General features: G+C 45.1%; 1 protein-coding gene across 1 annotated transcript in view; it reads left to right on the forward strand.

Moving 5' to 3' along the window:
• Positions 1 to 13,677, forward strand: part of PTPRE (protein tyrosine phosphatase receptor type E) — an 80,678-nt gene that overhangs the window by 262 nt on the left and 66,739 nt on the right. The window lies entirely within an intron of this gene.

Below are 13,677 nucleotides of genomic sequence, written 5' to 3' on the forward strand. Positions count from 1 at the left end.
ATTGTGATTTCAGGCAGAAGAGGAACTTTCCAAGATGGTTTCAGCACCTCAAATCAATAACTAGAGTGATGCAGCACATAAATATCACAGGCAGCAATGCATTTGCAGAACTGGTGGCATCAGAGATTTGCTGCTTAGGGCTTTGCAGCAGTGGAGCAGGAGCTAATAAATTATCAAAGGTATTAAAGAGATCCCGTTAATTTGCGGGGCCAAAAAGAAACAACACTCAGAAACCACAGAGGCATTTGTGTAATTTCCAACTCTGTGTTTAAGAACTCCCATGAGGACCTCTTAAAACCACCAGGTGTTTTCTGGCTTTTTAAGTCTCCCTGGAAACATCTAAACAATTGCATCATGTCGCTGCTCTTTGATCAGTCTTTAAAAGCTGTAACTCTTGTCTGATTGCAACACGGGATGTTTGGCAATAGGAATTTGGGAAATTGTGGCTCCTTAAAATAGCTCCAAGCCTAAGGCATAGTAAATACAGAACTAATTCTGGTCGTATCAGAATAGGAAATAGTGGCAGTCAGTAATTGTTGTAGTAAAATTAATTTTGGGCTCGTTGGGGCAGGAGTGTTGGTGTGTTTCTTTAGTTTGGACTTCTTAAAATTTATTTTGAACAATTGAGCAAGATTTGTGTTTGTGGCAGCAATGTCCTGGTGTTGTTGGGTCCCAAAAAGAGGATTTCTCCATACAGAATCCCCACAGCCCATTTTGTTCCTGGATTCCTTGAGAGCTCTTAATTTTATCTCATTTTTCCCAAGTGCTGCAAGCAGGTATAAAACACGTTTATGCTTTCTGCAGGAAAGATGGGCAAACAAGGCATCCCCTGTTTATAAATTTCTGGAATGCTGAAATCATCTGTGTGCTTTGTTCCCAAGCAAACAAAGCCGGGACAATGGGGAAAGGATATTGTTATTGGTCCTTTGGGAGGCTCCTACTGCATTTTATTTTGAATTAGGCTTTAATGTATCTGACCTGATACTCTGGGCAGGATAAGAAAATTCCAAGTAGATTGCTAACTTTCTTTATTTTGGAAAGGTCTCTGCTGGTATTGTTTGGGACTGTCTTGAGTGTCTGTCCATGAGCTTTTGGCCAGGTAGGATCAAGTCTGCAAAGCCTCATTCACATCTTCCACTTGGATCTGAATGGATGAGGAATCTTCTTCAAAATCCTGGATTCCAGAGGGACCTAAAATCATATCATAGCCCTGTGATCCAGAGATCCAAATCGTTTCTCTTTTCACCCTTGCATAAAGTCAGAAAATTTATTCTGCAGGTGCCTGGCAAAGCTTTATTTGAAATGCAATTTGGTGTTAACTGGATGCCCTGGGGCAGGCAGGGATCCCTCGCTGCAGCCTCAAGGAAAGCACTTGAATTTCACTCCAGCCCGGGTTTAATTGAGCGGATTTGGGGCGTTTTCTGAGGTTGTTTTTCCAGGAGAAGGAGCAACTTTCCTGCTGGGAATGCTGAGCAGTGGTCCCTGTGTGCGGGTGGGCTTTGTCTGCGCCTTGTCATGGCTCACTTTGGGCTCATCTCTTTGGGAGAGACCTCCTGGCTGCTGATGTTTTGAATGACATTTTTACTGTGAGCATTTGAAAGGCAAATTCTGCTGGTTTTCATTTTGCTGGCCTGTCCTGATGTTCCTGCAGAACAAAGGGAACAGATGTGTTGCATGTTCTGGCTGAGCTGACCTCAGTTGCCCGTGGCCCACCAGGACCCGCCAGGAGCCAACTGAGGCTCCGTTTCAGCAAGACTTGAGCTGATCCTGGGATGAAATATTTAATCTGTTGTGAAATAATTCATGGAATTGGGGATGAGCCAGTTATGTGTAAGGATGTGGAGCTGCTGGAGTGATCCAGAGGAGGCCATGAGGATTGTCTGAGGGCTGGAGCCAGGCTGGAAGAGCTGGGAATGTTCACCTGGAGAGGAGAAGCTCCAGGGAGAGCTCAGAGCCCCTGCCAGGGCCTAAAGGGGCTCCAGGAGAGCTGGAGAGGGACTGGGGACAAGGGATGGAGGGACAGGACACAGGGAATGGCTTCCCACTGCCAGAGAGCAGGGCTGGATGGGATCTTGGGCAGGAATTTCTGGTTCTGAGGCCCTGGCACAGGGAGCCCAGAGAAGCTGTGGCTGCCCAAAAGCACCCAAGGCCGTTCTGAGCTGCTGGATTCCCAGCCCTGTGTTGTTCAGAGCTGAACCCATCTGTGTAGGCACATCTGAGCACCAGTTTTTGAGAGGAAAGTTCATCTGAAAGACAGGCTCTGTTATCTGAGCCTTTCAGAAGCAGCCAAATCACAGAGGGGGTTTTCTTTGTGGAAAAACAGAGCACATGCCAAAAGCTGGGCAGAACTCTCCACCATTTCAGGAGTGGGAGCCTGTGGAGAATCCAGTCTGCTTCTGGATTAAATCCCTGTTGTGTGTGGACTTCTCTCTGTAAAAATATGTCATGCACTGGAAGTCCTGTCAGCCTGGAGGTGACAGGAATCACTGCCCTTGTTGTCATCCTCAGCAGCTCTCTGAAGATTTCCCCACATCCATTTTGTGTCTCAGCTTGGAGTTGTCCACCTCCTTCTTCATCAGAATTTGCAGAACAGCAAGAGTCTTGTAATTTTTTTTTTTTTTTTTGGAGGAGTTTTATCTCTTTTTGTTTCAGCCTCCCACTGGTAGTTTTTGTTTTGCATCTGGATTTCTGGCTGTTTATCCAGCCTTTGAACAGGAACATCTGAGTGCTCCTGGAGCCAGCAGGAATAATGACTTAAGGAGGAATGGAGTTCACCGTTTCTTTTTGGATCATTGTACTGAAGAATGGCTGAAATAAGCAAAAATTGATACAAATCTGAGTTTCTGTTCCCCATATTGGGCAAAGAGTGGTTCTGGCTTCTGCAGGAAGGTCTTAGGATTGCAGCATCCGAGCAAAAAGGTCAAATCCCTGTAGGACTTACTCAAAATCTTCAAATCAAGAAAATTTTATGTAAATGCAAACAAGAAATGCTTCCTGAGGGCAACAACTTTTAATTTATCCCCTCAATGTTGCAGAAAACAAACTTGGAACCAATCTGTGCTCCTTGAAGCATCTCTGGAGGATGCTGTCCTCCTTCCTGTGCACTTCTCCAAGGAAAAGTCCTCTCCACTTGGCTCAGTTTGTGAAGTTGGAAGGCACAGAAACAGTTTATTCACATCATGTTAATCCTAGAAAACAAAGGAAGAAAAGGCTGTAGGTGAACTTGGCATCAGGGCACTGATGAAAAATGGAAATTGACAATTGTGGGGGGGTAAGTCACATCTCCTGGACATCGTTAAATGACAAAACAGCTCCTTGCTGCGGGATCCTGGGATGGCTGGGGCTGAGGAAAGGCCGGCAGGATGGAGATGAGGGCGATACTCCAGCGTTTCCTGCTGTTGAGGTGTGTGATTGTGAGAACCCCCCCGTGATAAATCTCAGTGCCTCAGAAAGGAGAGACTGTGAGTGCTTATCTGGAAGTTCCCTTTCCTCTACGCTGATAACATTCTGAGGAGAGTAAAAATAGGAATTGCCATCCCCAGCCTCACGTTATCGCTTTGGGAACAGCTTTTCTATCGCTCCAGCTGATGGAAAAATGTATTTCTTTAATAACATTGAGCACAATCTCTGGTGTTGGTGAAGTAGAGTTGCATTATATGGGATGTAGAAGGGGGAATTGAAGGAAATTCACTCTTATCAGGGATCTGATGTGGATCCCAGGGTGGGAAGAGGGTTTGTGCTTTCCCGTCATGCTGGGAAAAATGATTGTGAGGTCTATGCTCTCCTTGAACTCCAGGACCTGCCCTTCCCTGGCTCCATCAGGAGCTGCCTCACCCATCCCACTCTACCTGGGCTGTTTATCTTGCCTTTTGTCACCAGGGAGCCCGGGTGGCACAGAGATTTTTGGACAGGAAAAGTTAAAAACTAACCAGAGGAGACAGACAAAGCTGAAATAAATGAACTGCTGCTGGCGTTGTTTTGGCTGTGAGTGAAGGATGTTGTGCTTATGCCAGTGTCCTCTTCCAGAAGAATTTGTCTTCCAGAAATTGTTAACAGGTTTCTGCCTGTTCTCAGCTACTTACTTGTGCCCCTGAGCTGCTGCTCTCTGAGGATGTAGAACATTTTTTTGCAGGCTGTAAATCCCATCAGGGAAATGTTTCCTTCTACAGGGCTTTTGCCATCCTCACTTGAAAAAGAATTTATTTTAACCCAGATATTTTCCTGGCCTGGCACAGGATGGCTGAGGGAGTTCTCAGCTAACAGGGGAAGGGGACAGGAGAGGAAGATTGGAAAACAGAAATCCTTTGATCTCGGTGATTGTTTTTGTGCTGTTTGTATTCCTGCACTTGCTGCACGCTGCTTTTCCCAGTGCTGGGAGCTGGGCTGGCTTGGTGTGACAATGAAAAGAGCTTTTCCCTAATCTTGTGGGGTGTTTTAGGTGGCTATGGGATGGTTATGGGATGTTTTAGGGGACTATGAGGTGTTTTAGATGGCTTTTAGGTGGCATTAGTGTGTTTTAGATGGCTATGGCCTGTTTTAGAGGGCTATGGGGTATTTTGGATGGCTTTTGTGTGGCTGTGGTGTGTTTTTACATGTTTATGGGGTGTTTAAATGCCTCTTGGATGGCTCTAGGGTGCTTTATATGGCTTTGGGGTGTGCGGGGTGGTTTAGATCCTTATGAGGTGGCTGCTGGGTGTTATAGATTGCCATGAGGTGGTTTAAATGGTTATGGGGTTGGGTGTGGTGTGTTTTAGATCATTAAGGGGTGGTTATGGGGTGTTTTAGATGGTCAAAAGGTGGTTTAGATGGTTATGGGATTGCCATGGAGTGGTTTAGGTGGTTATGGGATTGCCATGGGGTGGTTTAGGTGGTTATGGGATTGCCATGGGGTGGTTTAGGTGGTTATGGGATTGCCATGGGGTGGTTTAGGTGGTTATGGGATGGTTTAGTGGTTATGGAATTGCCATGAGGTGCTGTAGATGGCTGTGGGATGGTTCACGTGGCTGCATCCCAAGTGGTGGTTGTGTATCTGTCAGTACCACACCAAGACAAAAGCTCAGAACCAGAGCATGAAGAATAAAATCTCTGTTACTGCTGAGTCCACATGGACCCAGGGAGGAGAGCTCTGAGCCCCCAGCGAGGAAAACTCGGCCCAGTGAGGAGAGCTCTGCCTGGGAGGGCACAGAGCTGGCAGGGAGCAGTGCCAGGTGGTGCCAAGGCCAGCAGTGTCCTGGGGTAGAAGGTCGGGCATTGCCCAAAGCCCAAATCCTGACAGGAATTTGTTGCTTTCCCTGGATATCCCGTTAGAGAGCAGGGACCTTGTCCTGTTTGTGCTCCTTGTGTCACATCTCTGATGGTCCCAGGGGAGCTGCCTTGGTCCCAGGATCCTTTCAGGGTAACATGTCACCAAACCCCAATTTCTGGCCAGACATTTCCGAGATGTTCTGTGCCACAGATGGGCGCGCAGCTGAGCCACCAAGTTCTTCTCCTGTTAATTTATTAAATAACTACTGAAAACTCCTCATTAACAAATACATCCTGATCGTTTAAAGGGGAAAAAACCACCCAACCTTTCCTCTGTGCTCATCTCCTGTTATCCTCTCCAGAATTCCAATTCCTCCTCTGATCCAGAGGCTGATCCAGAGCTCCTAAAGCAGAACCCGAAAATGTTTGCTGCAAACACCCATCCCTTGTTAAGCAGTATTTACATAAAACATGCTGACACCACTTTGGGGAGATTGAGTAGGATGCTTTCTCAGCTGTTGAAATTTGCACACGAGATGGAAGATGTTTTGATTAAAAGAAGGGTTAGCTGAATTTTTTTTTCCCATTTATTCCCATGTGTCAAAATCAAAGCAGAGTTTCTCCAGGCGTTTTGCCCATTTTCTTTTTTTTCTTTTCTGTTCCTCTTGTTCAGTTGTTTGGATTCTTTCCCTCAAGGTTGGGATTTTTGTGCTTTTTTTTTTTTTCCCTCGTAGCAGAGGAATTCAGTTATTTAAGGAGATAAATACATATTAAAATGCCTTTTAGACAGAAATAAACACTATGACTGGGTTTAGCTTCCTGTTTATTTTTGGGAGCGTTTGTAAATTCATTCTGGAATTTATTGGGTAGGACACGGTGAGCTGGGGACAGGCAGGAGGAAACCAGGGAGATTTTCCCAGTAACGTCCTCCTGCTGGAGGAGCAGCAGTGAAAAAGAGCACAGTGAAAAGTAAAGACTAAAAAGTAATAATTTTATTTCAGTTGTCTACACTCTCCTTCCTTGTGACTTCTCTAATCTGAAGCCATTCCTGTGATAACATTTCCCTATGTGGTTACTTAGTTGATTTTATTTTTTTTTTTTTTTTAGCTGCATTTCCAAAGCCTCCTGTCAAGGAGGAGAACTCTGACTTTCCTAATCAGTGCTGAAAAGACTCCTTAAAAGCCTGAAATGGAATCTTATCTCTTCTCTTCACCCTGCAGTGAGCAGAGACGTTGCCTTTGTAATTCTTTTATTTTTATTTGCTCTGTGAGGGTGCGAGTGCCTCTGGCCACTGAGAAACTGGAGCAAAAAGCTTTTTTTAGCAACTGGAGCAGAATTTTCATACTAAACCTGATCTCGTGCCGTTTCTGAGCCTCCTCTGGGGAGAATCAGGGAAGGAAGCTGGAATTAGGGAGGGTTGTGAGCGATGGAACTTCAAGGAGCCTCATCCTAAAAACTCTCGGCGGATTTGCTGCCGCTGCCTGGATTAGAGAGCCTTTTAATTTGCTTTTAATTAAAATGATTTTTCCTTTATTCTCGGCCTTCTTCAGCGGTCCCAAGGCACCTCCCAAACTTGTGATGCTGTATGTAAAATACAAAATGCATATTCATGTGGTGCTGAGATTTCACCTGGAAGCTGAAGATGAAGGAGAGCTTTATCTTCTTTTTTGTTGTTGTTGTTTTAGAGCCTCAGATCCCAGTTACAGAGCAGCTTTTCAAGCACTGTTGTTGTACATGTTCTCAATGAGTTGTAGTCCAAAATGTAAACACTGCCCTTCCATAAATAGCTTAGCTGGATATTATATTTAAATAGCCAGGGCTTTGTTTTTTTGCAACCTCATTCAGTTGGAAAAAAACAACCCAAAAAAAGGTCATGTAAATACCTTTTTCTTTCTTTTTTTTTTTTTTTTTTTTTTTTTTTTTTTTTTTTTTTTTTTCCCCAAAGGGAAATGCACCTATTGCAGAAAATTCCTAAAGGAAATGATGGATTAAAATGGAAAGTGTTGCATAGCCTTTAAATAGATTTATGTTATGTTAATTGTCTTTTAAATAGTTGATCTTAATACAATGTAGATATTAAAAAATGAAGAGAACCCTTTCCTAAAGAAGACTGTGCTACAGTTCAATTGTGTACTCCACAAGAGCTACTAAGGAGGAGAAGAAATAGGGCTTTTTCTTTTTTACATCTTAAAAATTACTTTTCCGATGGTTTCTTTTTGGTTATTTGCTGTGACATAAACTCTGGATTAGCACAGAAACCTGAGGAAATCCAAGGAATATTATGGACATTGCAGTTTCAGGGATGAGTTTGATGTCCCAGCAGAGGTGGCAGAAGAACCACAGAGAGAGGGGGAGGCTGGCAGGGGCAAGGAATTTTCCCAGAGCCTTGAAAAGTTGCTACATTCTTATTTTGGGAGAAGAACAAATTGTAATAGAGGAGATGCTGAGATTTTTTTCATGTTCTTCTGAGGGGAGGGTTGGCCTCTTCTCCCAAGGAACAAGGGACAGCACAAGAGGAAATGACCTCAAGTCGTGCCAGGGGAGTTTTAGGTTGGATTTTTGAGAAAATTCCTTTATGGAAAGGAATTCCAGCCCTGGCAGTGCTGGAGTCCCCATCCTTGGAGGGATTTCAAAGTCCTGTGGATGTGGCACTTGGGGACATGGGGCACTGGTGGCCCTGAGAGTCATGGTTGGGCTTGAAGATCTTGAAGGGTTTTTCCAACCTAAACAATTCCATGTTTCTGGGAGTTTGGACAGCTCTGATTTAGGGCTGGCAAGTTTTGTAAGGCCTCTCCCCAGTCAGCTGGAGGCAGAATTTCCCCATGTGCTTTCAGGCAGTTGGAGAAATTCGGGGACTGGGCCGTGAGTTTTTAATATCCTGTATTTAAGAGAGGAAAACCAGAACAAAGTCCTTAAGCACAATATAAAGATGGTTATTTCCTAATAAAGTCATGCCTTGAAAAAAAAAAAAAGACTCTTCTGCTCTCAAAGAAGAAAACCTGAAACTTTTGCTTGTTTACAGATTGTCCGAAATTCCCCTGTTGAAGTTTGGGGAAGCAAAAGGCCCTTTTTGAGGATGTCACACCAGAACTGTGAGCAGCAGAGTTTCCCATAATACTCTTTTTGTTCCCAAAATGAATGCAGCAGTGTTTGCTCCGACGGAGGAGCTGCTCATGAGGAGGTCACAGAGGGTTCTCAGAGCCTTGGAGGAGGGCAAAGGGCTGTGCTCAGCGCTTGGAGAACATGAGATTTTGGGACTTTAACTTGGAAATGTGATCTTTGCATGGCCAGGGACACCTTCTACCATCCCAGGTTGCGCCAAGCCCTGTCCAACTTGGCCTTGGACACTCCCACAACACATGAGTGTTTCGTTTGGAGGCTTTGGGGTTTGTTTGTTTTTCTTCCACCCTTGTTTCCCAAACCTGTTGCTCATCTCTTGCTCTACAATCAAACCCCTGCAGTCTCAGTGTTAGTTTCTGCTAAAACTGGTCAATAAAGGTGATTAGCTGAAAGCTGGTGTAGGAACAGCATCAGTGAGACACACACGAGGCAAAGTGTCTCCTGAGGGCAGGTATTCCTTCTCCTCTCTGCTGTGTCCTCTCCTGCAGCAGATTCCTGATGGTTGAATCTTTCTTCGGGTCTGGAGTGAATTTTTCCCAATGAGAAGTTGCTTGCAAACTTTGGCCTGAGAATCCTTGGATTTCTGTTCTGTAGAAATACATTATGCTGTAAAAAAAATGTATATTCAAAGTACAAATGACACTTAGAAAGTAAAGCTGGGCAGGCCTTTAATTTCTTTTTATTTCCCTTATTTTTAATGGACTCTTACATTGAGTAAAAATTTAAAAAGATGTTTATAGCCACCTTATGGAACCACTGTGTTCTGTTGCTGTGTAAATTATAATAAATAACTGGTTTGGAGCTATGCTAAGGGCGATTCTTGTGGAATTTTAGGCTGTTGGGATGATGCAGTTGGCGGCAGTCATCCACACCCAGCTTAATAAGAGCCAATTTAGGTCTTTGTGGTGAAAACCCACAACAGTTGGGTGTTTGAAATGACTTTTAAGCCATCTGTGTTGCATCTCTGTGTCCCATTGTTTCATCTGGCCCAGATGTTGGGAAATGACTGAGAGGAGTTGGAGCTCCAGTAGAAATTGTTATTCTGGTGGAAATGAGGATTTTGTCGAGTTCTGGCTCTAGGAAGGTTGGATAAAACATCAAACACCCCAATTTGCAGCTGAGTGGGACCCCAAATGCTGTGTGAGAGCCCTCTGCTCTCCATCCCTGTCGTGGTGCTACCACCCTGTGGTGTCAGTGTGAATTAGGATCTCCAGGAAAATGGGATTTCTGTGGTGTTGCTGCCCAGGGAAGGGTGTCAGCATCAGATGAATGTCGTGGAAATCCCATTGATGAGTCAGATGCTGCTGTCCTGATGTGCAGCTTGAGGACAAGAGAAGTTCCTGTGAATTATCCAGGCTTGATAAAACCCTCCCAGGCTTACCCAAAGCAGCATTCCCTGGAGGTTTAAAGGTGAGGGGGAGGTCCATGGAGAAGAGATAGCCAGGAAAAGTGTGGCCAGCTTAGCTCTGGAGCAGCTTCACCTCTTGGTGCCCTCAGGAGCTGCTCTGTGGGTTTATCCAAAGCTGGAGGTGCAGCGAGTGCCTCAGTGTTGTCATTTCAGCCGTGCGGGAAAGGAAGTTCCTTAATGAGCACGGAGCAAAAGTCATTTTCATAATTACTGTGCTAAAAGACACTCACAAAATACTGATGAATCTGCTTGACAGTTCCTGGAAAACCTAAACTAAAGCCCAGCTTTCCACAGAAGAGTGGCCTGAGCAGTGTCCAGAGCTCATTGCCAAGCTCAGCTTTGGTGATCAATTTTAAAAAATGGAAGGTTTAAAACTTGGAAGGTTTCTTGCAGGGCGTACAGCCTTTTTGGTAGAAGCAATTAATTCATGCCAGGTGGAAAAGGGGGCTTAAAAAAACCTTTTGGGGCATAAATAGACTGGATCCAAGCATTTATTGATTTATTTGATGTTTTCGAGGAGAGGCTGTGGACTCTTTTCATCCATATTTGGGATATAATTGCACTCCTGGCATCCAGGAGCATCCAGGCTGAGCTGTTTGCATTTCTGCTGCAGTGAGTTGTGGTGGCATTTGCAAGTTCCTCTCCGTGGAGTGCTTGAGGCAAATGGTCAAAACATCAGCAATTGCAGTCTGCTGGAATAGCTGAGGCTTGTAAAGCTTTTTATATTCATCAAAAAGCAATTTCTGTTGGGGTTTTTTTTTAGAGATTCAGTAGAAGGGCTGGATGTTGGTTAACACAGTCCTGATTTTGTATTCCATGTGCGTCCCAAACATCCTAACAAACATCCTTAGGACATCAAAACCCTGGAAAACACACCAGGCCTGACCTCTGAACACAGCGTTTGCTTCCTGTTTACATTGGCCCAGGCCCTCAAAAACTGATTTATTTTGTTGTGCAGACGATTACCACATCAGCTCACGTCTGTGGAAGCTTGTGTGAGGTAGATACCGAAACTTGGCACGGTTCTGCAGGTTCCTGACCTTCCAGGAGCTCATTCAGGACTTTGTGGTGATAACATCACCTCATCACTGCCGACAAGGGCGGTGCAGCCGAGATCTGTGCAAACTCTGCAGGCAGATTGGCTGCTCCTCCTTTAATCCAGACAAACATGAAAGTGAGGTCTCTGTACATGGTTTTGCAGGGGATGCTGTGGAGCCCAGCAGCACCTCTGGCTGAGGGGATGGAGTGCTGGCTCAGCACGGTGGCAGATGGCTCCACGTGGGAGCAGTTGCTGTGCTGGAGGGCAGGGATGCTCTGCACAGGGACATCCAAAAACCCTCCTGGGGCTGGCCAGAGACGAGTTCAAGGTGAGGACGTGAACAACAACCTGGAGGAGAAGGGCGAGGGTTGAGCTGGGGAGGAAAGTCATGGAGAACACCAAACTGAGCTCTAGCCCAAAGTGCAGAATGAAAAACTGGTTCTGTGAGGGCAAATTGCAGCTGCATTTGTGAGGAGAAGAAAATTCCCTGTGGATTTTTCCTTCTTTGGAGAAGAAAATTCCCTGTGAAGGTGGTGTGCAGGTGCCTTGGGGCTGCAGCATCCTCTCCTCAGAACCCCCAGCTTCCAGCAGGATATTGGGCAGGATGATCCTAAAGGCTCTTCTGAGCCTCACTTACTGTGTCTCATGGAGCATTTTTGTCCACCTCAAATTCTCTCCAGGAGGCTCTACATGAAAGGAAGTGGCTTGTTACTCCTAATTGTGAATTGAGGGGGAAAAAAAAAGTCCTTGGAATGACTTAGGAAAGGGGATTCCTATCTGTGTGCAACTCAGCTGCGTTGGGGCACGTAGTGTGTTGTTCCAAAATGCTGATGCTTCTTACCAGCAGTGTGCTTAATTTATGCATTATTTTTAATAATTATCATTAGTCTAAGCAAATGTTTGGCATGCCTGTTCAGAGTCTTTATTGCCAGAACAGTGGGGCTGGTCACAGCCAGTGTTTGTGCTATTCTGGGGGAGTTCACTGCCTTAAAACCTCCTGTGGTTACAGTCATTACAGAATTATATTTTCAGTGATTTCTCATGAAGTAGTGTGCTTTTTACGCTTCCGTTTTAACCACGCTGGTGCAGAGTGGGAAATCAAACCAATTCTGTTGATTCAGAGGAAAGTTAAATTTTATATTTATGTAATGTTTAAGTTATCAGTGCTTATTACAGACTGTAATAAGTGTAATAAGTCTGTAATACAGACTGTGAGAGCTCAGTGTAAATGTGCAGAGGGTTGTTTTCCAGTAATGGAAATCTGATCCATAGACTTAGTGAAGTAAAAGCATCACTACAGTCCATAGCTTAGGAATTTAAAGAAATAACCCGATTTTGGTCAAGTCAATACAGTTATGTCTTAAATGGTTAAGCTTGTGGGTTTAGTGATGCATTTTGTATAGGTGGCTGAGCATTCACTAATTAAATCTCAGGTAAAAGTTGTGTGTGTAATGGTTTTGTTCAGATCTCTTTGTTGGAGCAGGGAAGGATTTCCTTTTACAGAACAGAAACCTCTGCAGGGATCAAGTATTGACAGAAAATATATTTAGGGCTGGATCCTCCTAGAAGGAGAAGGTTGGGAAGCTGCACAGAAAGTTATGCAGATTAATTTCAAACTCTGTTCTGCTGGGGGAATGGGGCTGGGTTAGGAATGCTGGTGGATGGATCACTGGAAAAGTTCCCGTGGCCTCTTTTGGGCAATTTAGAGAAGTGCTGCAGTGCCAGTGCAGGGAGGTGAGGGGGCACCGTGGGCTCAGCTTGGTGCCTTAAGTTGTAGCTTTCCTGTATTTCAGGTTCTGTGCTGCCCAGGGGGGCAGTTCTGAGCTCACAGTCAGTGTCACTCAGCTCTGCACAGAGCAGGGACACAAAACAAATCCTTTTCCTGCTGCACACCAAGGACAACTTTCAGGCCCAAAAGCACAAACAAGGGTGGCTGAAGGGAGGAACAAGAGGGATGGGACCTCACAACCTGCAGCTGGAATTGGACAATGAAACCCCAATATGCAAATAGACCAAAATTTATAAAAGTGTAAGACTTTGTGACTGGTCAGCCGTTTTGTGACCATTTTGTGACCATTCTTAGTCCACCTTGGGTGTAGCCCTGGTCAGGCTCTTGTCCTGCCCAAAGTGTATCCTGGAGGCCTTTCAATAAATACCTACTTTATTCTCTAGCTCTGTGCAGTCTCTGTTTCGGGTCAGCCTTCCCAAGGCATCAAGCTCTCAGCATCAGCCACCTCCTCTGAGTGCAGGATGTGGTTCCTGTGGTTCTCTGGTGCAGCTGAGCACCAGAACCTCAGTGTTGGGTCAGAAATCCCCCCTGCCTGGGGACCTCCTGCCTCTGCACTTTGCACAGGGTTTGGGGTTCTGGAGGTGCAGGAGGGGTGGGCAGAGATCTAAGTTCTTCTCAAGATCTTTGTGTCTGCTGAGTTTAGGTTGGACTTGATGATCTCACAGGTCCTTTCCAGCCTTGTTCATTCTGTGATTTTGTGAGCAGTCCTGTAGTGTCCTCCCCTGTTTAACCTGTTTGTGCTGGTGGGGATGGAGGGGTGTGAGATCCTTCCCTGGAATCTCATCAGGAAATGTTCACTTTGACCAAACTGAGTGTGGATAAACCTCCCTGCTCATCCCTTCCCCAACCCCATGAAGGATGGCATTTCTTTTATTTCTGTTATTCAGGAGCCAGCAGAGCTCCTTGTGAAGCAGCACTGGGAAAAGCAATGAGTGCTGGAGCAGAAAGATTCAAGGGCATGAAAAGGGATTTATCTGCTCCCCACCTGTGCCCCATGGTTAAAATACAAAGAAGTCAAGAACTTCAGGATTTTCTAAAAATGATGTTTTTGCTGTGTTATCCATCATGGCATTATTC

Source organism: Zosterops lateralis, assembly GCF_965231275.1.
Source record: "Zosterops lateralis genome assembly, chromosome: 8".
NCBI lineage: Eukaryota > Metazoa > Chordata > Aves > Passeriformes > Zosteropidae > Zosterops > Zosterops lateralis.